At 44.3% G+C, this 11,610-nt stretch overlaps 1 long non-coding RNA gene across 1 annotated transcript; it reads right to left on the bottom strand.

Moving 5' to 3' along the window:
* Positions 1–354: 354 nt before the first annotated feature.
* LOC122460336 lies at positions 355–11,099 on the bottom strand. The gene is made up of 3 exons (XR_006281589.1): positions 10,914–11,099; positions 3,472–3,559; positions 355–890 (listed from the first exon to the last, which is right to left on the bottom strand). It is a non-coding gene; the product is annotated as an uncharacterized LOC122460336 (long non-coding RNA).
* Positions 11,100–11,610: the final 511 nt, after the last annotated feature.

The raw sequence follows: 11,610 nt of genomic DNA, 5'->3' as shown, positions 1-11,610 counted from the left end.
TTTCTGGAAATCTAAGTATACTATGTCCACTGGATCCCCCTTGTCCACATGTTTGTTGACCCCCTCAAAGAACTCTAATAGATTAGTAAGACATGATTTCCCTTTACAGAAACCATGTTGACTTTTGCCCAACAATTTCTGTTCTTCTATGTGTCTGACAATTTTAGTCTTTACTATTATTTCAACTAATTTGCCCGGTATTGATGTTAGACTTACCAGTCTGTATGATTTAAAGGACAGGTTACAAACCATAGTTAATAGTTCCGCAATTTCACATTTGAGTTCTTTCAGAACTCTTGGGTGAATGCCATCTGGTCCCTGTGACTTGTTACTGTTAAGTTTATCAATTAATTCCAAAACCTCCTCTAATGACACTTCAATCTGTGACAATTCCTCAGAGTTGTCATCTATAAAGGATGGTGCCAAATCCCTTACCGGTAGTAAATCTCTAATTATTTGACACTTCACTTGCACAGCAGTGTATACATTATTAAAATTAATGGTTTAAACAAGCTTGAATAATGATCTAGAAGAATTTTTAGTGCATCCTTGGTTAAAGATGTTATGGGAATTATAGTAAGTTGTAGCTACAGGTACAGAACTGGAATAAAATGAACAAATGCTGGAAATTCAACAAAGAGGAGAACATTAATCATTAAATAAAATCTTAATCTGCAATCTGTGCTTTCTTCTGAAATTTTTGTCTCACAAGAAGAAACATGCTCTATCTGCTGTATGCTTGCACTTGGGTTTGGAGAAATACAGATGAGATGTTCTCCTCAGATTCCAAACTTCGGGTAATATGGGGGATTTCCATATTGGCAGTGAAGTTTTTTGGTCTGATTTACTTGCTTTTCTTCTGTCCCGCTGGAATTTAAGCTGGAAACTGTCTAAAAAAAATACTACTGATGAGCTCGTGAAAATGGCATGCAGTAAAGAGAGCCAAGAGAGAGAAAGTGGTGAGGTAATATATTTTACTGGACCAACTTTCAAGCTTACTTAGATCTCAAAAGCTTGTCTTTCTTGCCAACAGAAGTTGGTGCAATAAAGAATATTACCTCACCTGCCTTGTCTGTCTAATATCCTGGGCCGACACAGCTATACCACCACTGTGGGCATAAAGAAACAAATAGATATGGCTTGTAATATAATTGGTATTAGGTTTATTTTTTTAAAATGTAATTTCTGGAATAAGGTTATTATTCTGTCGTTCCCCATTGTATTTACTGGATGAATGATGCGCTCACTTCTATTTTACATTTCCAATATTGTTTAGTGGACATTATTTGTTTTAAGGCTCTGGGAATCAAGAGAATTTTGAGAGCAGGCACATTCTATAAACAGCTGGACTTGGGTGGTAGGAAAATCTAAGAACAAGAAGTGGGTTTGCCAGCCTCCCTCCTGAGAAGTGTATGGTGTGCTGAGTCATTTTACCTCCACAGAGCAGATGCAGACAAAATGAGAGAGAGAGAGAGAGACACACACACAGATAGACAGACACAAGTCAAGTGCCTCCTGTAAAGACACTTTTTAACGATCTTGAGCATTTTTCTTTATTTCAACCCTGTAGTCCTATTGAAGTTAAAAACATTTTTAAAAACCTAAATAATGGTAGGTTTCAGAGTAGCAGCCGTGTTAGTCTGTATTCGCAAAAAGAAAAGGAGTACCCGTGGCACCTTAGAGACTAACAAATTTATTAGAGCATAAGCTTTCGTGAGCTACAGCTCACTTCATCGGATGCATCCGATGAAGTGAGCTGTAGCTCACGAAAGCTTATGCTCTAATAAATTTGTTAGTCTCTAAGGTGCCACGGGTACTCCTTTTCTTTTTGCTAAATAATGGTGAATCAGGACAATGTTGACTGGTAAAAATGGTTTCAGTTTTGTGTTCTCTTTACCTTGTTTGCTATTAAAAAATGTGAAAGTTACCAAATACTTTTGGTCAAGCTAAGTATATGGTGTGCATAACTAATATTATCATAAATGCTTTTTGATTAGCCTTGCTGATTCATGTTTGGTGTGCTTTAGCAATATGGAAAGCTAGGTAATGCTCCCATTTTCCATTCTCACTGGTAGGTTGGTGCTAGATATTATAGCAAAATGATTCACCTGAATATGTATTTTAAAAGAGAAAATTTACAAAAGGAAGCAGTAGGACAACATTCCAGAATCTTTTAAATCATCATTTCTAACGTGTGTGAAATTTCTTAAGGGTTAACGAGTTATTTGTGGCATGAAGCAGAGATAGAAGCAATTAGTGGTGGCATGGGGATCTTTAGTTGGTCTTGCACAGCCAGGATCCTTCTGCCCTAGGATGTGACCAAGGCACAGGGCCAGGATAGGTAGGCAAGACATATAGGTAGCTGATGGGGAAGTGCCAGCTGTCAGATATTTCAGTTAGCAGTCCTGATAAAGATGATCTTTTAGAGTTGATGCTCTAAGACACTATTTACTAGAGCTCCCCTCTCCTGCATCATGTGTGCCAGAGACAGAGTTCTGGGACTGGCTCAAACTTTCTGGGGTCAAGAAGAGGTCCTGGATCCCCTTGGTCCTGGACAACCCTGTTGCTTGTCCTATCTTGTCCTCCAACTCAACCTCCTTGTCCATTCTCGGGTTGAGTCCTCTGTCCACTGTCTCCAGTCCGGCCGAAGTACCCACGGGGCTCTTGGCAGTGGAGGTGGGGTCATGACCAAGGATGGTGTCCAGTTCCTTATAGAAGCATCAGGTCTTCGGCACAGCACCAGAGCGATGGTTTGACTCCCTTGCCTTCTGGTACACCTGCCTCAACTCCTCGATCTTCACACAGTGCTGTTGCATGTCCCATTTGTAGCCCTCATCCAACATGCCATGGGAACTCTGACCATAGGTATCGAAACTCCTACGGCTCGAGCAGAGCTGGGACTGCACAGCCTCCTCTTCCCATATACTCAGCAGATTCAACAGCTCCAGTGTGCTCCAAATGGGAGAGTGTTTGGTGTGTGGAGCTGCCATGGTCAGCTGGGAAGATGCAATATGAACTCTCTACACAAGCAAATAGGAAGTGGAATTTCAAAAATTCCTGCACCTTTAAGGGGAAAGGGTGGATGCCTGTGTACGTGGGTGCAGGGCAGCAGAGTTCTAACTGCTGACCAGAGTGGTAAGGATGGGCATTGTGGGATACCTCCTGGAGGCGATTTATGGCCACATAACCAAGCACAGTGTCTACACTGACACTTTGTCAATATAACTTTTCTGCAAAAAGCTTTACACCTCTCGTTGGGGTGGTTTTATTTTGTTGGCAAAGCGGGACAATTTTGACGCAAGGGGCATTGTAGGGTGTACACCTCCACTACTTGTCGACGAAAGCTGACTTTTGTCAACAGAACTCTGTAGTGTAGACAAGGCCTTAGTTATTAGAGAAAGGGGTCTGTTTGTACAAAAAAAAAGGACATAATCAGAAAGTATGAATAATGCAATTTGCAAGCTCTCTTACGGTATAGCTTCACTGCAGTGTTCATCCGGGCTCTTACTTGGGTGTTGCTCTCAATCTTCCTCCTATCCACACATAAAAACCTCTTGTTCTGCTTGCAAGCATAAAGAGAGAATGCAACATTCAGGGTTTAGGCCTTCCTCCACATACACTGTTATCACTCATCAAGCACTTCCTGAAAGTAGAGTTCTCTAAGTTCCTAGATATAGTCATACAATAGCAGCCCTTGCTGGGAAGCTATTTATCTTAACATCCCTTTTGTTTCACATTTAAGATAGCAGAATAAATATGAATATCATAATCTGCTTACATATATATTATACCCCTCATAAAGTCTATATCACCATGTATATACCAACATCAATTTTTTTTTAACTCAACTATCTTGGCAACTAAGGAGATTTTCTCTGGGCTTGGGAGGGTTGTTCTTTTGTGTCTGACAGTTCAGGTAGTCCCCAAATGTCCGAATAGTAGTCTATAATAATGCAGTAGTTTGCAGTGAAAAGGTCCATTCCTACTGTGACACTGGCAGACAAGATGCCAGCTGATGCCAAGGCCCCCAGGCTTTACTGAATACTGACAAATGCAAAGTTGGAAACCAGTCTGGCTCACCTGTGTTTTAGTATTATTAAACAAGATATTAGAATTCTAAAAGTGTGTTTAGTGGTTAGACTTATGGAATGCTTGTAGGATGCGGCATGTATTGATCCTACTTATCATATCTGTATCCCATGTTATAAGGTAATGTTTGCTGTTTAACTATAAAATGTTTGCTAAAACAGTAAATCCTGCAAAGTCACAGGAGAAGCATTACCAAATGTTGAATGCTAGTTTACCACAAGAGGTGTCTTCTTCTCCCCAACAAAAGAAGATCTACAGCCATCAGACAAAATACTTTGTTGATTGCTTCCCCCATGCCCCTGAAGAGTAGGGGAAACAAGCTCGCATCCCATCAATGCTGGGGGAAGGAAATAAAAATGCTTGTTAAGGAGAAACAGGACTCTTTCTGCTGGCCAGACCCTAAGGGGCAAAGATTCCTAAACATAAGCAAGAGATCCCCAAGGGCTTGGGTTAGCCCTAAAGGAGTAAGAAATAAGTAAGAATAAGTAAAAGATTGCTTACTATAGAAACTTCTATTACCTTTTGAAGTTAGGATTGTACCTGATTTTGTGTGTACATTTACCTGCTCTAATCTTGTAAATAACTCATTTCTTTTTCCTAGTTAATAAACCTTCAGTTAGTTTCTTGCAGGATTGGCTACAAGCATTGTCTTTGTTTGAGATCTGAGGGCAACTGACCTGGGGTAAGTAACTGATCCTTTGGGATTGGGAGTAAGTCACTCCAGACAGCATGACACCTATGCTCCAAAGTCTGTTGGGGATGCTGTATATTTTCATTGTCTGTTTTTGCTTCATGGCCTTCATTTCCCCACGTCACAACTGCTTACCAGGTCTCCAATATCCTGGGTCAGACTTGGCCAATACTTGACATATCTGACTTTCCAGATACAGGTTTCTATTCCAGAAATGGCTTTGATATGTTCTTGAAAGAATTTGTTGTTATCAGTGATCTAGGTCCTGTGATATATATATATGTGTGTGTGTGTATGTATATGATGGAGTTAAGATGTGTTATGGATATGAAGTTTAGAGCCAACCATCAATCTAAGCAGACCAAAGTGCAGCTAAGAAATAGAAAGAAAGGGAAAGAAGAGTCAGAGTCCTGGCTTACACTACAAAGTTAAGTCAACATAAGTCACCTTGTGTCAACTTATCTGTGCATATGTAGGTTGTTTGAAGGTCTTTCCACCCCATGACTGGAGAGGTATTAACAGACTACTTCACCTTGAAGGGTCCCTTGAAATATGCGTTAACTACTTATGCTAAACAACCTGTTCTACCTTGTATTTGCTGTGACACTCTGAGGCCAAGTCTACAAATTTACATCAATATAACTATGTTGTTTGGAGGGAGGGGGGGAAAGGTGTGAAAAAGCCACTCCCTTGATGACATGGTCATATTGATCTAACCCTCTCCTTCCCCATATGGACAGCGCTAAATTGATGGGAGGGCTTCTCCCATTGACACAGCTGCTACCTCTCGTGGAGGTGGATAAACTATGCTGATGGGAAAAGCTCCCCAATTGGCATAGTAGCAGCTTCCCTAAAGCACTACTGCAGCGCAACTGCACCACTGTGGTATGTGTAGATAAGCTGTGTGTACATTTCCCAGACCTGAAGAAGAGCTCTGCCTATGCTCAAAAGCTTGTCTCACCAACAGAAGTTGGTCCAGTAAAAGATATGTTCTTGTCACAAGAACATAAGGACCATCTGAGAAGGTACCAGTGGGTCAGTATGTCAGCTTTGCTGTCCCCAGAAATGGAGAATGCAACTGTCAAAGCTGAGGCTGGAAGAGTTGTGAATTCTCTATTAGAGCACAATGGGCAAAGTGTGTTTGAACTAGCAGACTCCATAGAAATAATGGACACACTTCAAGAGACCACTGAAAGTGCCCCTTTTCCCCAGTTAGATTAAAGGAAGTCTAAACGGGAGAAGAAAGCTCCAAGGATCTTTAAATGGATGTAAAATTGATTTGGGATAGTGATGTGAAATGTCCTGAAAGAAAAACCACTTATAAAGGTAAGCGTGTATAATTAATATTTGTTTGGGACATAAATCTTCAGGATATATAATCATATTAAACTTCAGGAAGGGCAGTGGGCAGAGCTAAAATAGGAGGTATGTAAAGGAGCCAGACTCACCCCTGCAGTGCCTCCTGCTGGTCATTGGGAATTAGCTCTTTTCCAGCCTGGAGCACCCTCTGCAGGCTGGTGACCTGCACAGCTCTGGCCTCCCTGTGTCCCTTTCTCTGGGGTTCTGTCCCCGGCAGTACCCCCACACTCTGCCTCTGGGTCTCCCCTTTCTAGGGAACCCTCAACCCACTATCCCCACCTTGCCTCAGTCTGGACTACTGTCAGTCATCACCAAGTCCCCACTCCCTGGGGCAGACTACAGTGTAAAGGCCACTCATCATAGGCAAGGCGGTTCAGACCTGCTGCCTTCCTCTGTCTCCCAGTATCTCTGTGGGCCTTGGACCTGGTCCTACAGCCTGGGGAGCTGTCAACCTGTTGTCCCTCTCAGTACTCTGTCTGTCTGTCTGTCTGTCTGTCTGTCAGGCAGGCAGGCAGGCAGGCCCTACTTTCTCCAGGCCTTGAGAGACACTCCTTGGGCCTCTGGCTCACAACCTTTTTATACAGGCCAGCTGGAGCCTGATGGGGGCATGGCCCAGCTGCAGCTGCTTCCCCACTCAGCCATCCCCAGCCACAGCCCTCTCCAGGGCTGCTTTTAACCCCTTCTATTTTAGGAGCAGGGTAGCCATCCCGCTACAAGGTGCTGTTTTGCTCAAAGGTTCTAATGGCTGCCATCAAGTGGGTCTTGGATCCAAAGATAAGCACAGACTTAAATAATGCAAATGAGTATGCAAAGTACTCTTTTTTAGGCTCAATGCAAGGAGCAATAAAGCCATTTTCTGTCATGAAAAAGCTGTAGACAGTGGACGCTTCTGTCCAAAGTCCTAAATTACTAGGCCAGACCTGACACTGGTGCATCTTGGACCCTCCTATTCTCTGCCTTTAACACATAATAGTCCAGTCAGCTGTGGGCTGTACTACTTTGATCTCATGTTGGTTGCTGGGTTTAGTGTGTGGATGCTGGGTGGTGTTGGTGGCCTGTGAAATACAGGAGATAAGACTAGATGATCTAGTGGTCCCTTCTTGCCCTAAACTCTGTGACTCTATGACCTGAGCAGAGCTACCCTGGATAATTAACACAGGTCTTCTTGGCTGCTAATTCAGGGGCTAGGACATTGTTTTGCATGCTGTGTGTGTTGGAGACAGAAAGCAAGAGGAAGTGTTGTGAGTGTGACTCTGAAAGGAAGCAGAGATACAGAGACTCTTGGACACAGGGCTTACTGGAATTGGGGGTATCTGAGCAAGGAATCTGCCTGCTATTTGCTTCTGCTATGTTCAGGGAAACAGGACTCTTGTGTACCTTTTTTTTTGGTAAATAAACCAGATGACACCGAAAATATACCTGATTCATATAATCGATTTTCATCGTAACAGAAACAACCCTGGAAGACCCCTAATATTGCGTAGGCGCTCAGAGCAAAGGGGTAGAGAAGCACGCATTCCCCATAGCACAACTCATAATTTATATATTCACTGTACAGACATTAAAAATAAATCCTCACAGTACCCTTGTGAGATAGGTGGATTAGATTATCCCCAATTTACAGGTGGGAAAACAGACAGAACAGTGTCCCACCAACTCAGTGGGAAGTCAAGATTTCTTGACCTGTAACCCTGTACTCGTTCCTCTTGAGCAGGGGTGGGCAAACTTTTTGGCCCAATGGCCACATCAGGGTGCGAAACTGTATGGAGGGCTGGGTAGGGAAGGTTGTGCCTCCCCAAACACAGGAAGCCTGGCCCCCGCCCTTATGCACCCCCTCCCACTTCCCGCCCCCTGATTGCCCCCCTCAGAACTCCCTACCCATCCAACCCCCCTGCTCTTGACCCCTGACTGCCCCCTCCTGGGACCCCCACCCCAACTGCCCCCTCCCCGGTACCCCACCCCCTATCCAACCCCCCCCCCGTTCCCTGTCCCCTGACTGCCCCAACCCCTATCCACCCCCACAACAGGCCCCCTGGGACTCCCATGCCTATCCAATCCCCCTGGTTCCCTATCCCCTGACCGCCCCCCCCCCAGAACCTCCGACCCACCCAATCCCCCTGCTCCTTGTCCCCTGACTGTCCCCTTCCAGGACTGCCCCCAACTACCCCCTGGGGGCCCCACCCCCCATCCAACCCCCCCTGCTTTCTGTCCCCTGACCCCATCCACACCCCCGCCCCCTGTCAAGCCCCCCAGACTCCACTCCCTATCCGCCCCCTGAACCTCTGCCCCATCCAACTGCCCCCTGCTCCCCATCCCCTGAGTGCCCTCTGGGATCTCCTGCCCCTTACCTAACCCTCCCCCCGCTCCCCACCACCTTACCATGCAGCTCAGAGCCGCAGGACTGGCTCATTGGAAAGCCTGGGAGGTGGGCGGGCGCAAGCTGCGTTGCCCGTGCAGCTGTGTAACTACAGGGGAGGGGCGGGGGGGGGCTAGCCTCCCAGCCGGGAGCTCAAGGGCTGGGCAGGATGGTCCCGTGGGCCAGATGTGGCCCGCGAGCTGTAGTTTGGCCTTCTCTGTTCTTGAGCGTACAAGCTTTCCATACACTGTTTCTCCCACAATGTACTATATGTTCATTTCACAGTATCCAGTATGGCTACAGTCTCACTGTGAAACACTCACATTCTGCACCAAAGTAACATACACCTGACTGACCATATGTTGGATCCAGTGGTGTAGCGGTAAGAAAAGAAATGAATAAAAGTAACTCCATATCTGCCAAATGAAAAAAGTGAGTAAACTCTGTTTGCCTATGTTTAGCCTCCACCACTTGACTACTGGATCCAACCAGTAGTATAATCAACGTCATTTCTTCTAAGCACAACCCCACCAGCCTCACCAGCTTTTTAAATGATATTTTTAAGATTTCTGAAAAACACACTATCAACATAGAACAAACAGACAGTGTTATCTCATTTTACATTAGTGAGCTACTCAGTCTTAAGCTGCATGCTGTACAGTCCAACAAATTACATGATTTGAACCGATGACATGGTAACAAACATGCACTTATTGTAAAAGATTCATATGCTTAATTTTGTATAATGCTATTTTGCATCAGTATTTGTATTTAATGAAGATTAAATTGGAACATTTAACTTAATCCTTATGCCAGTCTCCCTTACCTATACACCTGTTTTTTTCCCCACTCCTAGTTTCCTTCAGAACAATAAACATTGACAACTCACTCAGCAAAATGGTAATTAGATTTGACTCAGTACTAGTACATTCCAGTGGAAGAAGTGAATGGAATAGAAAAACTAGCATGAGTCACTCTACTCTTTGTGTAAGTTCGGCATTTGGCTTAGTTTCATTATATCAACTGCATTATATCCCTGAGGCAACAGTTGGCTGAGTTTTCACATATTCAATAACTCAAGTGATGCTCAACAGATATAGCACTTGTATAAAGTAATAAATACAAATTGTGCATAATAATAAGTATAATGACTAGATTCTGACTTGTAAATGTTGCAAACTTTAATAAGGTTTTAATATATTACTGATTATAGCACTGATGGTAATAGAAACAGCCTGCAGGCTCAGATTTCTCAGTGAGGTCATTACAAACATAAGAACAGCCATATAGGGTCCGTGTAGCCCAGTATCCTGTCTTCCGACAGTGGCCAATGCGAGGTGCTTCAGAGGGAATGAACAGACGAGGTAATTATCAAGTGATCCATCCCCTGTCGCCCATTCTCAGCTTCTGGCAAACCGAGGCTAGGGCCACCATCCTTGCCCATCCTGGCTAATACCTATTGATGGACCTATCCTCCATGAACTTATCTAGTTTTTTTGAACCCTGTTATAGTCTTGGCCTTCACAACATCCTCTGGCAAGCAATTATGTGCACTAAGTGAAAAAATACTTCCTTTTGTTTGTTTTAAACCTGATGCCTATTAATTTCATTTGGTGACCCCTAGTTCTTGTGTTATGAGAGAGTAAATAACACTTCCATATTTACTTTCTCCACACTGGTCATGATTTCATAGACCTCAATCAAGGTCTTAGTTGTCTCTTTTCCAAGCTGAAAAGTCCCAGTCTTATTAATTGCTCCTCATATCGAAGCCATTCTGTACCCCTAATAATTTTTGTTGCCCTTTTCTGAACCTTTTCCGAGTCCAATATATCTTTTTTGAGATGCAGTGACCACATCTGCACTGTAACAGGGCTTCTTCTTTGCCTCGGGGGGTCCCACGTTTCCTTCTAGCGGTGGGTCAGGATAGTGTCTCGTCTCTCAGAATTTCCCCACCCACTATAAAAAGAGGTAGGGAAATTCTGTCTCCAAGTGGCCTTCCCATTTCTGGGCTTGCTAGGCCCTCACTGAGGGTTCTGGCCTCCTTGATGGACATCCAGTGAGAGGAAGAGGGGGTGGGTGGGGGGAGCCGGTCCCGCCCTCTACTCCAGGCCCCAACCCAGGGACCCTATAAGTACAGCCTCATGCTGCCAGTTCCCCAGAAAGCTGCTAGCTTCCCTGGGTTATTTTCCCACACCCCTTGGCTTATTGTCCCCACTTTGCTTGGGCAGGATTCCTCCCGACCCTTCTGCCAGGGGAGGGAGAACCCCTAGCCTCTGGTAGCCTTTCCAGGCATGGCAGCACCACAGCAAACGCACGGCTCAGTCTCTCCCCTCTGGTAGGGTCCTTTTCTTCAGGTCTTTGGACCTGGAAGAGTCCTTAGCTCCTGTTTAGGGTAGAGTTTCTCCCCAGTCTCCATACCTGCGGGGGTCTCCCCAGTCCATATCAGCTTCTGCACTGCTCAGCTCTCCAACAGCTCACCTCCACTCTCACAAAGCCTATCACCCCCCTACCCCCAACTGGCTGGGGGAAAGGCTTTTAACACATTCTGGCAGGTTCTTAATTGGCTCCAAGTGTACTAATTAACCTGGAGTAACCCCTGCTCAGTTACCAGGGGAAGAGGGACCTGCTTATCCTGAGGCTAATATACCTTCCTTCCTGCACTCTCCTGTAGCTGTCTGATCTGACCCTGTCACAGCACACAGTATTCAAGATGTGAGAGAGCCATGGATTTATATAGAGGTAATATGATTTTCAGTCTTATTATCTATCCCTTTCTTAAAGATTCCCAAAATTCCGTTTGCTTTTTTGATTTTTTTGAGAGTGCACATTGAATGGATGTTTTCAGAGAACTATCCACAATGACTCTAAAATCTCTTTCTTGAATGGTAACAGCTAATTTAGACCCTGTCATTTTATATGTACAGTTGGAAATACATTTTCCAGTGTGCATTACTTTGCATTTATCAATGCTGAATTTCATCTGCCATTTTGTTGCCCAGTCAACCAGTTTTGTGAGATCCTTTTGTAACTCTTCGCAGTCTGCTTGGGACTTAATTATCTTGAGTAGTTTTGTATCATCTGCAAATTTTGCCACCTCGCTGTTTACCTCTTTTTC

This window comes from Dermochelys coriacea, chromosome 5 (genome assembly GCF_009764565.3).
Source record: "Dermochelys coriacea isolate rDerCor1 chromosome 5, rDerCor1.pri.v4, whole genome shotgun sequence".
Taxonomy (NCBI): domain Eukaryota; kingdom Metazoa; phylum Chordata; order Testudines; family Dermochelyidae; genus Dermochelys; species Dermochelys coriacea.
The sequence above is the reverse complement of the archived record's forward strand: the minus strand, read 5'-3'. Positions and strand labels throughout refer to the sequence as shown.